Source organism: Anser cygnoides, chromosome 3 (genome assembly GCF_040182565.1).
Source record: "Anser cygnoides isolate HZ-2024a breed goose chromosome 3, Taihu_goose_T2T_genome, whole genome shotgun sequence".
Taxonomy (NCBI): Eukaryota; Metazoa; Chordata; class Aves; order Anseriformes; family Anatidae; genus Anser; species Anser cygnoides.
Window position 1 is genome coordinate 62,863,352 of NC_089875.1, and position 18,106 is coordinate 62,881,457.

The 18,106-nt window shown below is 42.1% G+C and overlaps 1 long non-coding RNA gene across 4 annotated transcripts in view; it reads right to left on the reverse strand.

Annotated features, from left to right (window-relative positions):
* Positions 1-730: 730 nt before the first annotated feature.
* LOC125184219 (uncharacterized) overlaps positions 731-18,106 on the reverse strand; it is a 34,182-nt gene continuing 16,806 nt past the window's right edge. For 3 of the 4 annotated variants that reach the window (XR_010830386.1, XR_007167879.2, XR_007167877.2), the window contains 2 exons: positions 10,309-18,086; positions 731-1,987 (listed from right to left, as the gene is read on the reverse strand). This is a non-coding gene — a long non-coding RNA (uncharacterized lncRNA). The remainder of the gene's footprint in view (positions 1,988-10,308; positions 18,087-18,106) is intronic. The other variant, XR_007167878.2, reaches the window with a different exon arrangement.

The window sequence follows — 18,106 nt, forward strand, 5'->3', positions numbered from 1 at the left end:
CAAACACTACAGGCAAAATTCTCTTACCTGTATAAAGCCCTTGTGCTGCAAAAACAAGAGATTTGTTGTATTCTTCCTGTAAATGAAGCTGTTGAGTGTGGAGGAATTAAGTTCTAAACTTAATTCTCCCCCTCCTCCTCCCCCCAGTCTCCATTTTGTAAACTGATGATTTTTAAAGAACAGCATTTCCATGCCATTATCAAATCAATTCACTTTCTCAGGTCTCATCTGATAGGACTTCCAATAAAAAAAAATGACTCATCTGGTTTTGTTAGATTGTAGTGAAGCATATTTTAGAAGGAGAAATCTCTCGGGAAAACAACACCACTATGAGACTTTTCTCTAAATGCCGGTCAACAGGGAGCCAGAAACCAACTAATGGTTCCCATGGGCTGAAAAGCCCAGAGCTCAGCAAAGCACTAGGACACTATGGTCTTGATATGCCTATACAACAGCACCTTTGTGCAATGATATTGTGGTATTGTCAGGCAGGCTCATCCAACCTGGAGAAGGTTCATCCCACCTTGGGAAAATCCATGTAGACGCAGTGCTTAGCACCGCACAGAGAAGTCTCCCTGCCTTGCATCACACATGTGCCATGACAGCCAGCAGTCAAATGGGCTCTTGAAAGCTGACCCTGATACAAGGGCAGAAGGAGCAGGCTCTGGATGGCTGCTCCAGAGCACTGCAGCCTTGAAGAGCTTCATCATCACTGCTAAACCAGCAGTGATCAATGCAGTGGTCAAATTTATTGGAAAATAATGTGAGGCTTTCCTGAAAACAAAACAAACAAAAAGAAAATACAAAACAACCAAACAAAACCATTCACCAATCCAACTCCAGCATGCAGGTTTTAAAGCCAGATTTCAAAGGAAGGCTTTGGAGGGGCTGGCCAGCTACCCGCAGAGCTTCTGCCCCAGCATCTCCCTTCACGCTCCCACCTCCTGATGTAGCCCCCACACACCTGGCATCAAGTACTTTCAACCAGCACACAGCAGCCTGTGAGCACCAGCCAATGACCCAGCCTCCTCTCCCACTGCAGGGGCACAAGCTCAATGCTGCTAAACAGTTAGTGCTGGAGCTTTGGGCTTTTGCTGGTTTCACTGGGGAACAGCTCTCCTCTGCATGCTAGTAGCACTGGTGGTTGGGATGCCGTTGTACCCTTTTAAGAATGGGATCTTTACAAATGTACTTCACATGCTTCTGTTATCCCACCATTTATTCTGCTACTTTATTACACAGGCTTTTATTACAATTTCGTTAGGGCCAGAAAAGGTTGAATCTTCAGTCAAATCAGCAGAACGAACATTCCTGGTGCATCAGTAAGAGAACGAGGAACCACTTGCTTCATCTTTTAGAAGAAGAGTCCATTTTTCAGAAATGCTGACGTGGAAATACGTGGAACAGAAATGCCCAAAGCCAGGGCCATGATGCCTTGTAAGAGGAAACAGGTGTGGTGCCACCCTGCTGGCCCCGAAGCTGCTGGGTGTCACAGCAGACAGCAGTGCTCTCAGGACCTGGCTGAGCCTCGGCCGCTGCAGTGTCCCACGTGAGCATCGCAGCGGGGGCAGAGCTCTCGTCCGGCTGCTGCCCCCAGGTCTGCCGCACCGGGCAGGCGTGCCTGTGGGTTGGACCCGCTGTTGGGTCTCAGGGACGTTCAGGGGTGTTGTCAGGGTCCAAAAACCTCATCCTAAAGAGGCTTCTTACGAAAATGAAACCTGGAAAACTTGAAGAGCACAGGACTTACTCCTGCTTGAATTCAAGTCATCCAAGAGATTACTTGTATCCATCTGTATGCACATAAATCTAACCAACGCAGGCCATGCCAGACAGGAAGAAATAGGCACCAACAAGTACCTACCTTTTGGTCCCCAGCACTGTGAATGTCCTAAGCAGCAGTAAATTCAAAAAACAGAAAGCTGGTTCATGGACTTCCAGACTGAAATTACCTTTCTTCACAAAACAAATTGTGTTGCTTTCCAGGTGCCTGTCAAGTGAGAGACAATGGTAGTTAAAGGACATTGCTACAATCCACAATTCCCAACTGAGGAAACTTGAAAAGACATTTAATTTATGAGACATGAAGAAACTGTGAAGCAATGTAGTTGTGAAATCCATTAGTGCATACAGCTTTCAAGGAATGCTAAAAAATTGGTGATGTGTAGAGCAAGCTTAGCAACTTTACAAACTCAGAATATTTGCTGTGTAAAAGTTGTGGTATATTTCAAGAAAACAATCCCTCCAAAATGTATGATATTTTTCCTTGTTTTTCCTGTACTAACTACATGACATGTTTTCAAGCACCTGGATTTCAGTTCAAAGTAGCAGAAAAGAAAATGTGCAAATTGAATAGATTAAACAAAAAAGTCATAAGCATTTCTGAATTAAATATACACTTAAGAAAAATCTTCTGTTTCATAGTTGTGTCCAAAAACCGTTCTTTGGGTTGTTTACCGAAGCCCTTAGTGTACGCACTGAGAAGGCCAATGTGAGCCCTGGCATCTCCTTCAGGAAAAAGAAAAAGAAGAGAAAGAAATGAAAACAATCAGGAGTATCTGTAAGCATCCACCATCTGGCAGCTGAGCTGGTAGCAAGCAGACTTTAATATTTACAGTCTGTTCAATTTTTTAGTCAAAACCATCACAATTCTGTTCCCTTTGAAAAGTTTGGAGGGCTCAGACTTGGGGTCCCTTCCTTCCTCTTCCCCATGGCACCCTCACCTTCCTCCCTTGTCTGATTCCTTTTTGAAAGCACAAGACAATGGCTGCTGCTCTTTCCTTCCTGGCATGGAGCAGCAGCAACTGTTTACATCAATGAAACACAAATCTGGGCACGTAATACCATCAGGTATCAAATGAAATGAGCCAGATACTAAACAAACCTGGGGACTGGTAGTGGAATAAGGATAAGATCAAAGGCTGCAGTTATCCTATCTAACACAAGCTTTTCAACTGCTTCCCAGTCGTGCCATTGCAGCTCTACCAAGTGACGACAGCGAGAAATTTCCATTACAGGAAACACAGAGAATAAGGTCAGATACTTCATTATTCTAGTTTTCCAGCATCCATGTCAGGTTATATTTAGATTTGTTTAGCTGAGTTTTCTGCATCTGGGCTGTAAATTCTTGACATAATCTACAACTCCCAGAACAAGACAGTCATGACTTGCCTTGCCCTGCCTTGCCTTTCCTCACCTTGCCATGTCTGCCTTCCCTCCCCATAAAATTCTCCTCCTTCCCCAAGAGAGGAATTTGGTGTGGTTTGGTACCAGCTATGGCACTTTGGATTTCAGTGGATGGCTTTCCCCAGCTCTGCAGCCTGTCGGCAGGTGGTTCTAAAGGCAGCTCAGCCCCAGCCTTGACCCAAGAGCATCCACAGGATCACCAGGTCTGGTGTCCCTGGCTGTGACATACAGTGTTAGCATACAGGGTATAATAGTCTGGGTGGGTGAAATCAAATAAATAGGTATAATTTCAGGAGCAGCAAGTACTGGTGGTTTTGTTTCTTTAAGCTGAACACATTCATGTTAAAGGCCAAGTGTTGCCATTAAAAGGACTATGCAAATTAAGGGATATTTTTTTCCTCTAGCATGGTGAAATTAAAGAAAAGCTAAAATTAGCATTCTAACACTAGCTTCACAGGTCCCAGTTCTGCCATTACAGAATGAATGTGCTGAAATGGAGGAGGGGAGAGGGGGGGACCTCTTATTTCTGGCAGAGAGTTGTGAAACGCTGTGATTATCAGGGAGCAGCAGCAAAGTTCCCTGGAATTAGCTAGCAGTCATACACCTCTAGCTAATCATGTTTCAGCCACTGTGAAGAGCTCGTACCCACTGTGAATACACCGGGGGAGCAGCCCTCATCTCCCCCTGCCCAGATTTTTGGCCGGCTGGATGTTCCTGATTATTTTCTTCCTCTGCTCAGAGTAAACCTCCTCTAATTCATTCACCAACATAACATGTCAGCTTCCATTGTAAACCAGTGGTCGCAGTTGAAGGTATCAGGGCAGATGGCCCACAGTGATCCTCTTATACTGCTGTTCCAAAGTCACCATCAAACATTCCTCATCTGAAAGTAACCATAGCTAATTGTGCTGCTGATTTATGTCAGAAGTTATTGTGTTACCTAGTCATGTTTAAAAACACATCTTACTCTGAGAGTTTTGGACTAACACAAATTCTTGATGCTAAGTACCACAAGAATATGCTACTAATTTTAGCTCATCCGGTGGCTTACTTTAATCACTGCCACTATAGTGAAGTCGCTGCTGGGATGTTGGACAGCAAATATTTAACAGCATTCTATCGTGCGAAGGTGTAGGGCACAAATTGAGGAAGAATACCATATCCAATTGAAGTGGCAGAGGAATGCAGTAGACAGAATGTAATTACTTGTATGAAAATTTGCCTAGGAAACTGAAGCTACCACCTCCACTCCTTTAAAAAATATATCTTTAGACTATAATAATTAGTCCAAATTTCTTTTCTAGGTGCACATTGCATTGTTAGAGAGTAGGCAGACAAGTTAGAGTGAAAAAAAAGGTATTAAAAAAGCAACAACAGAATGAATGTTTCCTGAATTTCTATTAAATTCAAGCTGATATTAAAAAAAGGCCATGACTGTCTAAGAAAAGCAAAATGGAAATCAAGGGAAAATAAGGTCTGTTTTGAGATTTACACATTTCTGAACTTCCAGAATCCAGAGTCAGAAGGCAGAGAGAACCTGAGATACTTCTGACCCAGGAAAAGGTAGACTCCCTGTGAATGCCTTTTTCTCCGTAAGATTTAAGACCTGTGGCTAGGCTTTCACTTGGAAGCTGTTTGTCAATTCATTGGCATTGTGGTAAGAGCGTTCAAGTGTTCGAACAATAACCTGGGATTTTTTTGATGCCCTTAAGTCTTGTGGGGAAAGCCTTGAGTCTGTACTCATTAGAAACAGCAAAGTCTACATCCAGAAGAGATTCAGAGGCAGCGCTGCAGGGATGCCCAGTGTTGAGGAAGCCAGCACCCAGCCCTGCAATGCTGGGCTGCTACGTACCAGGCACTGTGCAGGGGATGCCTACAGGGAACCACATCCATTCTCTGCACTGCAGAGACCAAAACCAAGCAGCAAGCCTCTCCAGCTTGCAAACAAGTAAACCCTGAGGACATGCATAAATTTTAACTCTATCCACGGTGGCCCAGGTTTTGCATTCAGAATTATTGTAATGTACCTTCCTCTCCTCAAGCCAAAGTCCTAATCCGTAAGAAGACAGCCTAAATTACAACAGAGAACACAGATTCCTGGCCATGCTTTGCAAAATTGACCACGGGACAGTCTCCAGTGGTCTGGTGGACATTTGCACTTAGGTTGGAAGTGGCTGATTACTACTCACCTTGGTCCTTGGGCTCTGCCCTTCCCTGTTTCTTTGGAAAATTCCCAAACAGCAGGTTACAGGCACTTGTCTTCTCATCCACTTAGACACCCCGTGCAACAGAAGGATAGATTCTCTCAAAGACAAAGTGACAATTTGGTGTCGAGTATGAAAAGGGGCAGCCCTCCAAGCCAACCATAATCCCTTGAGCTCTGGAAGCAGCACAGCTAAGAAAGCCAGCTGGCTTAAGCATAGCACCATGCAGAGACAGCAACACTTCCATCCACCCAGAGGCTAACTTGGGTGTGCAAGGCACACATACACACTGTAGACATAGGACAGCAGGGATATTTGCTCACTGCTCTGATCATTGTTCTGGTTGTCAGTTTGCTATGCTGTCAGATGTTCCACAGGTGTTAAAATGGGGTGTTTTGTATCTATACAGGCTGAAGACAAACTCATTACCCATTTGAACACTGTGGTATATACCTGCAGCAAGAAAGAAAACTAGAGAGTGGGTAGATGAGCCTCAAATACAAAAATCACTTTGATGATATATCATATTTTGGGCCTTTCTCCCTTTACAGTGTTCCATAAAATCAGCCTTAACAGAGACATTTACAAGCACTGAGCATTTAGAGGCAGCAAAGACCCCTTTTATTCCAGGAAATTGAGAGAAACTTTCCATGCACACACACACGCTCGTGCACTCACAAAACCTCCTTGAGTATAACTTTAAGAGATCCAGCACTATCGCTCGGCTCATCGGCCAGAACCACTTCATCGGCCAGAACCACTTCATTTTGATTGAAGAGAGGAAAAACAACAACAGTAAAACTCAAACCACTGGGTTCCACAAATTGGGCCAAGTTCTAAAAATAGAAACACTTTCTTATGGAAAGAAATACAGAAAAGAAAAGAAAAAAAAAAAAAAAGACCAACACCAACAACCAGCCTCCAGAAGATCTGAACTGTTCCCAAAATTGTCTGAATTTGGTGCCAAGCACACAGGGCAGCCTAATACTTCAGAAGTCTCTCATGCCAGCACTGGATCTCTGCAGGAGCTAGTGACTGGATGTCCAAGACCGGGAAGTGACTGTGGAAAAAAAAACAACACACAACTCTTTTCTAATGGACAAGCTGTTCGACCATTTTAACTGTTGCTTGAATGCTTGTCTTCAGGCAACACGATGTAAAATCTTCCCTTGGAGACTCAGCCCAGCTGCTGAGACTTGCAGCCTGGCACGGTGCTGCAGGCGCAGCCTCCAGCAGCCGCCTCCCCACAACACGAAGAGGAAGGCAGCAGGTTTTCTGCTCATGAGGACGCAGTTCAGCTCCGCTGGTGAGGCAGGCATCTTGGGCAGCCTCTGCCCACACGCAGGGGGGCAGCTCGTCGGGGTGGTACCGAGCCCCGCTGGGTGCACAGCAACCCAACAGCTTCCACCCCAGTGCTGAGCAGGGAACAGCAGCTACACGGACAGCACACACAGGGTGTGTGACAGCGCTTTTGCCTGAATGTAACAGCATGTTTTCTTTCTACCTCTGAAGACAATTTGGATTGCTTTTCATTGAAATATCTTTCTACTAGAGACCCCAGTTTATTATGGATGGATTCCAGCACTTACAGTCCTGAACACAACTCTTTGCTGCTGAAAAGAAACTTCTTGTGACAATGCAGCAGGCAAACAAAGGATACCTTAAAGTGTGAAGTATTCTTTCCACTTGCACAAACACGGCAGAAGTGGCAGGTCAAGCAGCCCCGTGAGCGTATGCTCAGTACGTGCCGCACATTTCCTCTCCGATGGAAAGGGAGCGGTTCAAAGGAAGCAGAGCAAAGTTCCAACACAGCCTGGGCGGGCTCCGACTCCAATTTCTGTTTTGAAACCTTGCCTGCATTTCTCAGGGTATCACTGATTGAGAATGGATCTGCTTTCTCACAACAAATAACTCCTGTCAATTATTTGTACTGCAGCAGGGCCTGAAATCAACAGTCACGGGCCCGAGGTCTTGTTCTGTTTGGTGCTGTACCACCCTAGACATGTTTCTGCAGGGCTGAAAAGGCACAGAGATGTGCTTTCAGTGAAATTTTAAGTATTTCAAGAGGAAAGGCCGATTTCTGTTTTCCTGCCTGCACTGTTCAGAATGCACAAAACACAGAAAACAATGTTAAGAAAGTAAGTAACAAAGCAGCTTATGTTTATCCTCTGAGACTCTCTATTATCTTACTAAGAACCAGGCAGAAACACAGCTCCTTATGATTTTGCTTTCATGTTTTGCCCAATCTCAGGATATATGGTACTAAAAGAACATATCCATTTCAGGGACAGAATACCAGAACAACTGCTTTCTGCACATTGTAATGGCAAGAAATGCAGGCCTTTAATATCCAGGCAGGAAGACAGCACTCAGGATTTACACAAATCACTGGAGAGCTTCGTGCTAAAATACCTGAAATGTCACTAACGACCTCCAGCAAATGAGTTCTGGAGGGTTTTCAAACCTTCTTGTCCTTCTGTTTCTCCCTAGACCTACGGCCTAGCAGACGTTTGTCCCAAACACTTGAAGACGCGGCGTGCAGAGACCCTGGCAGGGCAATTCTGCCATCTCCTTCTGTAATCCATACCAGCCTCTGGTACTTTTGTGAGGCATTTCACTTGTTATCCAATGCAGTCTCAGTGTTTCTGAGTGGTCATTTGCCCTTTCTATTAAAAAGATTTAAAAAAAAAAAAAAAGTTTAAAAATCTTAGTAATACAATGTTATTTAAACTTTAACAGCTTTACTGATGCTAAACAAGCTCCGTTGTAACTCTAGCAGTTTCCATATAAACTCCATATCCAGTTCTAACTTCTGTTTCCTGAAAACCTTAGCTAGGATAGCAGGGTAAGCTATCTTCTTACTGTCGACACAGCTGAAGCTTGTAGAAGGAATATGAAGGGCCAGGACTTTTAAGGAAGCAAGGCCACTTCTTTTTTCTTTTTAAAAAGGGTTTTTAAGGAGCCAGATCCCAGCGGAATTTTTGTATGCCAAATACAAGAAATATAATATGAGAGAAACAGAAGTGCTATTTTGGGTCACATGAGTATCATATTCTGGACAATCCTTTTATTAGCAGGCAGATAGCCCTTTCCTGCCTCTTCTTTTAGTATTTTCAGACTTCAGCCTCATACATTTCCACCACTGCTGTGAACGGGACATTTATAAACTTCCTGCCACTAAAAATTATAGGTAAATCTGAACTTGAACTTAGCTAGAAGCACATCACAAAGCGCAAAGCAGCGACTCGCATCCTTGTTTAAAAACATGTTTTCAAAGAGAAGGTCAATATTTTTTTGTATTATATTTATCTTCTTTCTAAATGCCTGACCCAAATAAGTAATCAAATAGAATGAAAGCCTAAACCCATCAGTTCAAATTTCATCATGTGATTCTATCCTGGTGCGTAAAGAAAACACTCCATTAACTTAACAAGCAAGGTGTGCATTGGAAATATTATTCTAAGCATTTAATGGAGTTACATAAGTCTTGTGTGTTTGCTACAGATAGTAAAAATAGTTGAGAAACTTTTTTTTCAGTAAAAAATGCCCTTTTATTTTAAAAATAAAAGTTGCTTATAGTTTTCACAGGCAATTATATCAGAATGTTTCTGATAAATATTATCAAAGCTCTTCATCTTACATATTTAATAAAACTAGTTATTAAAAATAGGCTCTTTTAAACATGGCAAAATAAACATTGAATCTTTCTTTGGAAAGTTTTGTTTTCCAGACAGCTATCACAAATACCTTTACTTCAGAGTAGAATGTGGTAAAATTCGATTATTCAAGAGTCTTAATGATTCAGGCATTTTCTCCCCCTTCTTTGTAAGTTTAAGCACATACATAAGTTTTAAAGCTTTCGTATGTTTTGGACCAATAAGAGAAACCCCTTGGAACTAAGACTGTGTCTGTACTAGGCACAGCTCCGACGCCAAGGCCAACCGAGAGAGCGAAGGAGCATTTTTAATTACAGCACTACCCTATGCATTTATGATTACTTAAGTGCACTTGACCCCACCAGTTGTCTAATCCTTCCTTTTAACTTCTCCACGGTCTATTAAACATCCCCATTTACAAGACTCTCTGCTGGAATCAAACACTTGCTGGTTGCAATGTCTGTCTTTCCTGCTTACAATGTTCTGACAGCCCTTAACATATTCCAGTCCAGATTTGACCTCTCAACGGTATGCATCTAAATTGAGTCGATCTCACTGACAAAGATCAAGCTGCTACTTAAAGTGTCTCGTGGCTGGATTTTCCAGCAGACCTACAACTCCAAGCTGAAGGAGACATGAAAGACTGTGTGCAGCTGCAAGCGGTATTAGGAGGTAGGAGAACAGTGCAAGCCTCGCATGAGCTGAACAGCAAGTGCTACAGCGAGAAAGAAAGGGACATAGGCTACAGACTCTTGGTCCCAACGTAAGCCCATGCCTAGAATGCATGATGGTTACACTCAGCCATGCATGATGGATACTCACCCATGCACTACTCATGCATGATGATGATACTATCCATATTAAATAAACAGGCTCTCCGAGTATAAATTAAAGATTTTATGCCATCTCCCTTCTGCTGGATTCAGTTGTACTAATGGCTTAGAACTTTTCTAAAATACCATGAGGGAAAGCAACTTCCCTACAAATCTAGGAGGTTCATCAGTGCAACATGCAGTATAGGTCCTCTGTATGGAGAAAAGATTTGCTGCTCTCAAGAGAGTACTCACATAGACTAATTAATGAATGTTGTCCTGAAGGTGATTGCCAGCTGACATTAAAAAGAATAAAGAATGTAATTCCTACAGTTTTCCACTCAAAAGTCACAAACAATGTAGACAAAACCACAGCTTGCATGGGGAGATGAAGAGACTAGGCAAACAGCTGTAACATTTACAGTTATATCTGTGTTTTTGTTATTTACTTACATTTCATTTTCCTTTGAAGTAATAGCCTCTTCTTTTCAGACAGTTTTTGCTGCTGATGTCCTTAATAAACTTTAGTAGTATTTTAGCAGGGAGAGAGGAGAAAGCACTTGATTTCATTTTCTTGAAAAGCCTGTTTTGCTATCAATATATTGGAAAGTAAACAATAACTATCTTCCTGCAGGGCCTACAGAAAAAGATTTAGTACAAGAAAAGTCTTAAAAATAATTCTTGCGACATCAGTGTAAAAGAAAATCATGTGCTTGCCTGGCAAGCTCTTTCGGTCTAATGCAGAAAGAATGTGCATCTTGAAAAAGACAATCTATTTCCCAGATAATGTTTTTTGGATTTTTTTTTACATGTTTCTAGAAATGAATCTGTGCAGTTTGTATTCTGGTTACCTTCATGAGGGAATACCAATCCAGAAAATATTCTCATCATTTTCAGTGGATTAGAAAAGTTAATGCCTGTCTCTCACAACTCTTTTAACTTTCCTTGCTCCTCTCATTTTTCTAGCCATCATTTCTACACTCAGTGACTCTAATCTCACAGAATGTAAGCTTGCCGTTCCTTGATTTCTTTACCTACATCTAGTTCCTGAAGCATGGAGTTGTCATTCAAAACCTTTGTGCAGTGAGTCCAAGTATCAAGGAAAACAAAACCAGAGGCTTGACAAGATCTCACTGGGTGACTGAGATTTGGGACAACTAAGGCTTTCTCAGGTCCCAGTGCTAAAAAAGATACCTCTTGTTCTGGTAATGGAAGGGAGAGATCGTTAGGTGGTGACTCATATCTAATCCAGGCAATGATAAGCAATCATAGAAGAAGAAAACCACTACCTCATTTCAAGAAATACATATATATACGTATATACAGCTACCACTGAAATAATATATCCCCTATGAAATGTTTTCTTCTTCACATGTAACACAATGGGCTGAAGAGTTTTAATTATCTTCTCCCAGTGCTCTCCTCCCTGCTAGGATACAAAAACCTGTGGCATTTCAACTCCATTGTGCAGCTAAGCATTTTCAGTATAGTTGCTTGCCTTGGGGTAACAAAATCAATTTGCTAATTTGGTTGTTAATTCGGGAAGAGAGGAATGTTGTTTCAAGGTTTTCTAAGGCTTCTGTATAATTCTCTGTCCCTTAACTATGTCTGATTTCTCTGTCCCTTAACTATGTCTGATTTTCTTCCAAACATACTGTAGGTTTTGGAATTTGTAGTAGAGATGACAAATTATTCTAGGATTTGTTTCTCCCTTCAAAAGGTATTTAAGCTGAAGTACCTGGCTAGTACTCGGCAATTACTACTTACTGAATAAACTTTCTTGCTAAATCCTGTGTGCACCAGGTGTCCATCAGTCACTGAGCTGAAGGAAATTGAGGTTATTCCTAGGGTTTCCACTAAAGATGTGTGTAGACTTAAAACTTCAGCACATATTAGGTAAGCAGTTCTATTGTTTCTGAACTCTACATCTGAACAATACTATTGTCTTCCTGTCTGCTTTGAAATGACACAGGGTGTCTGCATAATGACATTTTCCCCTTTCAACAGTATAAAAAGTGATGTCATCTCTCTGCAAGCACACACATAAATCTGCTGGAATTACATATTATGAAACATTTGAGGCAAGACATCCAGTATCTCTAGTATGAGACTCTTATGTTGTAGAAATAAAATGCAGGAAAGGATTAACAGTATCTAAGTTACTTAATAGCTCAGAAATGTAGGCAGAGATGATCTACCATACAGATTTCTTTGCACTCAGTATGACTAAATCTTTGACTAATTTAAACATTTTAAAAGCATTTCATGTGTATCTCATAATTCCAGGAACACAGCAAGCATGTTGCTGCATTGCCATTTGGATGTTTTAAGTGGTAAGTCCTGCACTCCATGTAAGCATCTGCTTCCATTACAGTTGGCTTAGTTCCCAAGAACCAAAAACCTCTGCTTTTAAAAACTTCCTCTAGTTTCTTTTGAATTTTTTTAATAAAACTTATGGAATATATTTAATTTGCATAGAATTACCACATCCATTTTACTCTAACTTCATCCTGGGAGCATCATCTTTCAGTATGCAAAAGCAAAATAATTCTGTTTTATACTATTAAACTCAAAGTAAACTGTCAGTACACCGGTTGGTCTCTGACCTGACTTTCTTCTGTCAGAACCAGGACCAAAATACTGTGTGACTCAACTAGTGAGACTATCTTCAGCAATTTCATTCTTTGCTGACTTGTAGATAAGACAGAAATAATACACCATAGTACATCATAACAGCTGCTTTAGCATTTTTTACAGTTACACCCACAGAGAGCAGAGTTTTCTGACTTGAACTTAGACTGACTAAGCTAGCCTTCTCCCATCTTAAGACTGAAGAACCTTCAAGAACCTATGGGGCAGATCCTTTGCTGTTATGATTCTTCATAGTTCCTCCTTCCTTTTAGTTCTGACTTTTAGTATTGAAGTGTTCATTGAAAGTGAGACCCTTTCTGCTCTTCTCAGTATGTCAGCACTTAAGTAGCTGATTGCACTGGAAAAAAATGGGAATTGCCTAGAACAGTGCAAAACGTACTACCTTTTACTTAGATAATGACTATACATTTCTGTTCCTTGGAAAAAAATATATTCCAAATTGTCTAGATTCTTTGGCCAGTTGAATTTGTTGCCACTGAATTCCCTAATGATATTCATTGCCTGGGACTTTTTCTTCTTCCAGCCATTTTATTCTTTTTCAAGGACCCATGCTGCTTTGTTCATTTCATGTTCTCCTTCAAAGAACTCAGCTTCACCCAGCTGCAGAAATTTTTCTGCTGCTCTTGTTTTCGCTTCAAGTCTCATCCTCTATTCCAAGACAGCAGTGCTATTCTCTTTTCCATGTCATGGACCCCAAGAAGCCCTTTTGCTTCCAACACTGCTTCTCCCTGTCTCTAAATCCCTTCTTCCTTTTGGGACAATATTCCCCTTTGAGCCTCCTATCTATCCACTTGCCACTGAGATCGACACAGACAAGTTCCCTTCTGCTCATCTATGCCATATCTCATACTCCAGCACCAGTCCTCCTCCACTCCAGCACTACTTCTTCACACAAAACAGCTCAGTTTAACCGGTTGGCATGCAAAGAAAACTGTCAGATATATCTTCCTTCAGAAAGATTTCAAGGCTCAGTTTTAGCATAACAGGCACAGTGAAATTATCAGTCCTTCAGTGTTCACATATTCACAGGAACATTCTTGCATTGTGTAAACAGTTTTTATACGTGTTCCCTCATTTCTTTTCTCCACGTCTCAAGTTTAAGATTTAGCTTAAATACATTAGATCAAATTAATGAGCACTTTTCTACTATGTGTCTCAGTCACCCTAAAAAAAAAAAATAAAAAAAATTTGCCACTGTGTTTTCTGCAGTCATAAGAAAGTAATTTGGCCTAGGTGATTCATTGTTTATTCCTGCCCAGATTTAGTGCTCACTATGAAAGAATAAAGATCTTTCTTTCAAATGCCCAGCAAAACAACAGTAGCTGTTTTCACAGACTGAGTTTTGTGGTCATAAAGAAGTGTCGATACAGGAATGGAACTGTCAAGACTCAGTTTCTTGTTTCACATGCACAAAACTTAAGCATGTTCAAAACACACCATTTGAGTACAGAACATTATTTAAAGCGAAGCACTTTCGGGAAGCAGCTCAACTGACTGAATGTGCCGAAGCATAGCTTTGAAGAAGAATCCTATTTTTCTCTATCTTTCCCAAGTATTTCTAAAGCATTCATCACTGCAGCCTGCAAGGCCACAGCAGAACATGAAGACAACATGATCGTACCACATTTACAAATCCCAGGTACTACCCTGACTTTCTTAGTTCTGGTTCCAGTGGGTCGTGATGCTTTTTGTCAGTCCTGCATACGTCAAAACCTGTAACTGACTTCAGAAGTGGGCCCAACTGGGACAGCTTCTCATGGGGGACCTTGCAATGCAAGACCGAAAACAGCTTGTACACCAAATGAAGTTTCTCACTGCATGTGGGCTTGTTAGGTGAGGAGTTCTTGTAGGGTGGGATACTGATCCATGCATAAAGCAGTCTGGTTCTTAATATCCGGACTAAATCATGAAGAACAGTACAAACCATGGTATTTAAATTAAGAGTAAATTGCAATTTTCAGTCATGTTGTTGCTCTGTTCTCTAATATGCCGCATGTGGTGGCTGAACCATCCAACATCTGGACTGTGAATATGATACTGCCAAAGCTGTACTCAGTGGCTGCCAAACGGCTGAGCCCATGTGTGGCTTCACAGCTTGATATCCAGAGAGCTCAACTATGATTCAAATTCTGAAAAATCATCATGTCTAAGATTGCAGCATGATTCAGCAGTTTGGAGGAGAGCCTTCTTAAGAGGAGAGAAAAAAACAACAGCAACAACACCAAAAAAAAGCAAAACAAAACCACCGCAGCTGACCATATATGGCATAAAACTTTTAACAAAGAAGTAAATGTCTTAAACACCTTTGCTTCAGAGCAGAGCTCCATAACTTGACTGGTTGGTAAAAAATATGGCTAGTCACAAGCACCGGGAGCTAAATTCTGCTCCCCTAACAATGGTGCAAGCTAATTTCAATGGTACCCAGCCTGTTTAAATATGAATACACAGAAGCTCCTCAACACGTCTCTTGCTGGCACTGTTTGAGGTAAGTCTGAAATCATTAACCAGGTAGAGAGCAAACTTCTTTATGAAAGAAAGCCTCCAGTGGTATTCCAGGAATGCTGCGAGAGAGGTGGACTCAATCCCTACCACACAAAGATGCTTGATTTATAAATGAATTAAAGCTTGTGAACTGACAAGGAACAAAAAACGGGGTCCTGCACACACACACACACACACAGAATGCACTGGAAACCCCAGTGTTGTGCTAATTACTCCGTGTGCTCCAGGGATGTTTACACATACATAAAAGGTGAACAAAGCTTGTGAAAACGTGAAAACGGGGTGCCTACTGTCCTGGGACATGGAAGAGTTCAGCTGCTCATTCACATTGCAAAGCCTATTCCTTCAACTTGGCTCCTTGCCTTCTTAAAGCTGAAAATAGCTAAACTGTGTGATTTCCTTCGTGCACTGGTGGATCAGGCGGGCCAGCTCTGCCTCCAGCCATGAGAACGCTCGGACTTCCCACTGTGCTTCTGAACGCTGCCTGGCCAGGCAGGTCACACACCGTCCATCCATCTGTACCGCGCTCATTCTTCTGCTGACGATGCCTACATTTCCCTTGCCAAGCAGAGTGGCTTAACGAATATTCTCTACTCCTTACAAAATACATGCTCGGTCATTTGGGAAATAATAATAAAAAAAAAAAAAAAGTGGCATAAATGCTGCTCCAGTTCAGGCTGAACAATTTGATCAGCACTACAAAATGTTGCTTTAGGAAAGCTTCCTTTTAATATAGTACATGAGATAAATGGAGCCTTTTTTTCTCATTCCCTTCTCTTTACCAGTAATTGAATGAAGTGGAGATTGTGAAGTAAAATCAAGCACATCTGGGTCAATTAGCATGGAAAGTCAATTCTTTAAAACCTGATGGATGCCTCTGGGAATCGTGCACTTCACAGCACGAATCTCAGTGCAGTGCTGCTCTCTCAGCAACTCAACTCAATTAAGCCATTACGTGGTTCTTTAAATCGGGGATCTGGGGGAATTGGTTAATTGTCTGCTTGTCATGGTTCCTCCTCAGGGAGCATGTAAACTTCTTCTGTTTCTCCTATAGATGTGCAGTGCACATAAGAACAATCCATTTTAGCTGACTTATTCAAAGCTTATTTCTCCCGTGGGAAAATTAATCTTCCTCCTCAAATACTGCCCTGAAGAGCAAAGCTGTCCAGTGGAAAAAAACCATCCCATCAATACGGAAAAGGTTTTCATTGATTACAGTCAGGTTTGTATTTCTTTTTCCTTGCAAGTCTCAAGTATTTCTCCCTGCTTTCACTTGATCATAACTTTCACAACCAACCTTCTCAGGCTTGTGGTAGGGTTTCACCGTTCTCTGCAGCTACGAAGAGCTCTGCAACACACATGGACTTACCTAGTGCACTGTAAGTCACCCACTGCCTTTACAGTCAGCAGAGTCTGAGCAAGCAGTCTAAGCATGTATGAAACTCTGCACTCAGTGGGCAGGGCTGACCATCTCTGGAGGACAACTCATCCTGTGACCAGATAGGTGGACAGAATGACACATTGGGGAATTCTCATCTGCCTCCACTGAGAGCTGTTCTGCATCCACTGAACCAAGGGATCCTCTAAAGGGATTGTGAACAATCAGCCTAAGGCAGATATCCCACTTCTAGACTGCAAAAATAGTGAGATTAATCCCACCTGCATCTCCCCACCACCGTCACTGTGACAACCAACCAGTAAAGACAAACTGCTGCTCCTGCCTCACACCATGTAAGTGAGCTTCTCTTCACGTGCACACAAACAGCTGCCTTTGCTCTTCTTTTGCTTCACGTTTCAGACTGATGAACACCCAAAATCTCCAGCTGGCCTCAGTGGGAGACAGTTGCTGGGTGCTCAGGGTTGTGGAAAACAAATCACCCCATTTAGCCCCTAAATATGGATTTAGAAGGCTAACTTTAGATTCAGACTTTTTTTAACTTGGCACGGTACTAAAATCCATCCAAGAGGCAAGTTAATTTTTTTACCATCAAAGAGAAGTAAAACAACTTCTCCAAGTTCATACAGTAGGATGACTAGGATTAGTATGCCACAAATTTTGTGTGCTATAACCAGAAAATTATTCTGTTTCCTAAATATGACATAATTGGGACATAGTCTGATAAATGGAGACTGAGTAAGCCACACTAAATCTACTGATGTGTTCTGTAATGTCTGGATGTGTCCCCAACCCTAGCTATGAAAGGAAATGTAATTATGGTAATGGGAAAGTGCAGTCCGCCCATCATTTGGGTTACCACACACATACGTAACTGATTTCAAATATAGAACTGCAGTAACATCTCTTATACTCTTATCTCCTTTAGATAGCTTTTTCCTTCAGTTATAAGCTTGACATCTTTTCCTCTGACAGGAGAAACACAATTCTGGTGCATGTGCATTAGCCAGGGACTGTCATACCATTCAGAGGAGGTGGAAGGGCTGCTCTGCTCATGAGAGCTGCCATTGGGGCAGGCACCCTCACTTGCCCACGTAGGTCTAACCAGAGTATTTGTTTGGGTGCAATGGTGGGGATGAAGGAGGGAAGCTAGGTCTGAGGAAGAAAGTTCAAGAAGATCAGGAAGCCAAAAAATTTTACAAAGCACCCTTGTGTTTTGGAACCTAGGCCAATTTTAAAAATGAGGCATATGGCTCTTGCTGCAGTCTCAGCCGTGAATGCAGGGCACTGTAGAGATTCACAAGCCTTATTCAGACAGCCTCGCCTGGCTCTGGGCAAACAGAACAGCACAGCACACAGTGTGGGCTAACTCACACAGCTTCTGAGATGGCAGCTTAAACCAGTCAGCTCCTCAGGTGTAAAAGGGTAAATTTACACTGGCATCCTCAGAACATATCACTCACTCAGCTTGCATCATCTGGAGGACTTCTTGTCTTCAGAAGTTGTGCAATACGTACGTGTAACTTAAAAACTTGAGCTGCCGCCCCAGAGTACGTGCGAGGGTTCCTGACGACAAATCTTCTGGCTCTCCTGCCTGTCTGCACTCCAGTGACACAATGCCAGGCTATTTTCCTCCTGCAGCGGACTGGCAGGCAACCATTTTTGTGCACTTCTGCTTGCCCTGGTTACAGAAAAGAGAGG